This window comes from Pinus tabuliformis, chromosome 4_1, assembly GCF_031772625.1.
Source record: "Pinus tabuliformis cultivar Carrire ecotype Pingquan chromosome 4_1, CPIR1, whole genome shotgun sequence".
Taxonomy (NCBI): Eukaryota; Viridiplantae; Streptophyta; class Pinopsida; order Pinales; family Pinaceae; genus Pinus; species Pinus tabuliformis.
Window position 1 is genome coordinate 259,542,633 of NC_142303.1, and position 3,356 is coordinate 259,545,988.

Below are 3,356 nucleotides of genomic sequence, written 5' to 3' on the forward strand. Positions count from 1 at the left end.
CGGTTCTCTCTATTTCCCTTTGTTGTTCTTCTCTTTTCTTAGTGTATTCTTCTTCCTTATTTAGAGGGCATTGTCTGTATAGATGACCATACTCATGGCATCTTCTGCATCTGAAGGGGATATGCTCATAATCTAATGGCTGTTGCCAGACTTCATCATTGTATTCCAGTTCTATGAATTCTGGCAGAGGTTCAGCTATATTCATGTAAACACACAATCTTGCGTACGACGTATACTTACCTTTCTTCGTTGCTTCTGCTACCTTGACAAAGGCACCGATCGTATTACCTATCCCTTCCATAATCTCAGGGTCCCAAAATTCCACTGGTAATACAAACAATCTGACCCAGATTGGGGCTTCCAGCATCTTTTCATTGTCAGGATTGTATCTTTCTTCCCAGTATTTCATGAACAGTCCTGTGTTGTTCATGAAGTATGGTCCTTCCTCAAAAACCCTTTCTTTATCCCCCATATTCGCAAATATTGTTGTAAAAAAACCCTTTTGCTCCCAGTTTTAGCTCTACATGCCCCTTTGGTCTCCATCTCTGGTAGATCCACCTGTATAGATCTTTTTCCGTGGGCCAATATCCTACGAACTTGCAGATCAGTGCATGATCTTTCATATAACTGTTGTACTCCTCCAGCTTGTTAATGGGTATGACGTATCTGGGTTTCATCTGTGCCCTAGCTAAACACTTTCCTCTGGTCTTCATTTGCCACAGCTTGCCCATCACTGGTGCTTCTTTATTATTCTCCCTGGCCTCATTCTGGATACCGCTGCCGCTTGCCTCTCCTGCAACTATGTTCTTATAGGAGGGGATCTCTCCCCTCCCTTGCCGGTTTTCCATTATTGCGCTCAGCACCCGCTGCCTGAGAAATTTCCGTTCCTGCGCGTGGTTTCTTGATCTTCCCTCCGCTCCGCTCCAACTTCCCTTGCTCTTTCCCCCTTTTCTCGCTCCTTCCCGCGTTCCCCACTATTCCACCTGCAAACCCTAGCCCGCCGCTCGCTTGGTTACCATCGGCATCGCTCCAATCAAAAGAGCTATAGTTTCAAAGTCATGGTGAATCTTAACATTGTGAACTCTTAGAGATTTTTTTGAAAAAGCATAAAACCATACTGGAATAAAATTTAGCACACAACCACATAATAACGTTACATTTTCATGAATGTAATATTAATAGAGACACATTTATTCAAGTTAGACAAATATATCTCCTCGGAGGAGAAGATAAGTAATGTCCATGTTGCTGGCAAGTCGTTTTGTCTGTGCACCTCTAAAATAAACAAGATTTGTTTTAAATATTCATCCTATATTCAAATAAGACAAATGTATCTTCTTGGAGAAGAAAAGTGACATCCATCTTGTTAACAAGCCATTTTGTCTATGAAACTCTAAGATAAACAAACTCGATTACCAGTTTTATACCTAGCAGAAAGAAATTGATCTAAATGCATCAAATATTAATAAAATATGAAACAAGAGAAACATATTTTCATGAAGTGAACCAGAGTTTCAAATTTCTTGCACATTCATAAAGTTCTAAGTTTATAGCATCAATTATTTTGTCTTTATAGCTCTTGGTGTGATGAGTTCAACCTTTGTGTTAAAACGCCTTGTACTTTTAAAGAGAAAATTTTATTCAATAATGTAAAGAGGGTAGTGTATGAATTAATACATTAATTTTCGCACAAGTTTAAGCAACAACTGTCTATGATCATGGAAGAAACTCAAACTACTTAAAGGAGGATGCTAGCCATAAACATAAGAAAAAAATGTGATCACTTGTAAATGTGAATCCTAATCTCACTCCATATTCTACACTCACTATAAAAAATTTGATGAGAGAAATTTTCCATGGAGAATGATGCAATTCAAGAACTCCAATAACTCATTACTATTCTAAATAAATATTGCATGCTAAAAGGGAGGAAGAAAAAGTTGTCCCAAGCCCTAGTCTCTATGTTTAACTTGGCTATTCTTTTTCCTATAATTTGTCATTTAGTTTTCTCAGGATGTTTAAGCTCATTGGGAAATTTAAAATTGCAGATAAAGTATTGTGACACTCATTAAACTCAGCATTGCCTTAGTCCAAGACTAATTCCATGTATGGTATTCACATATTAGTGAAAAACATCCTATATTTTACACTTCCTAGAGTGCTAGTAATTTAAGTCAACATAAAGGGAAAAATTTGAACCTTACCATCGAGATCGATAAAGTGCCCAATATGCTATAGTTCACTTAAATTTTCAACAAAATTAAAATCATGTCAGCATGGAACAAGATATTGGGGTTTAATGTCTTCAAAAGAAATGTAAACCTATTTTCAGACATATAAATAGGGAAACCTTCAGCCATGAAAGTGAAGCAAGAATATGTTCAAAACTAAAGTTTGCCATCGATGTATATAAAATGTTTCAAATGATTTCCTTCAAATAGTGATAGAAATTCAATCAACACAACAAGGGGAATAAACTATCTCAAACTCCAATAGGTGATTACTATTCTAAATAAATATTGCATCCTAAGAAGGAAGAAACAAACATTGTCCAAAACCCTAATCTCTATGCCTAAAATGGGCATTTTGTTTCCTAGAATTCCTCATTTAGTTTTCTGGGGATGTTTAGGGTCAATGGGAAATTTAAGATTGTAGATAAAGTATTGTAACACTCATTAAAATTAGCCTTACTCTGACCCAAGACTAATGCCATGTATGATATTCACGTATTAGCGAAAAAAATCCTATCTATTATGCCGCCTAGAGTGCGAGTAATTTAAGTCAACATAAAGGGAAAAATTTGAACCTTAGCGTCAAGATTGACAAAGGGACGAATATGCTATAGTTCACTTAAATGTTCAACAAAATTAAAAGCATGTCAACGTGGAACAAGATAGTTGGGTTTAATGTGTTCAGAAGAAATGTAAAAATATTTTCAGGCATATAAACATGGTAACCTTGAGCCATGAAAGAAATGAGAAATAAGAAGTCCATAATAATTACAAAACCATGGGAAAAAAAAAAATTAAAAGAACTTTATCCATTTGAGGACCATAACCAGGACAAAAATCTTGTCATTCATTAAGAAAAAAATAACTATTACAGGGAAGAAACCTAAAAATTCATGTCCACCTCTAAATCCCAATTCAAGGTGATCCCTATAATGGCCCCAGATGTTTTTAGAAAATATGGTCATTTCTAGGTTTTAGAATTTTTATCACACTTGGATTTAAAGATAAATGCATGGAGTGTTAAGGAAAACTAATAAATGGAGTGGGGGTTGAAATTATTCATGGTATCAGAGCTTGTTTGGCTGAAAAGTGCAGATTGGGACAACAAAGTGAAAATTACGGCAA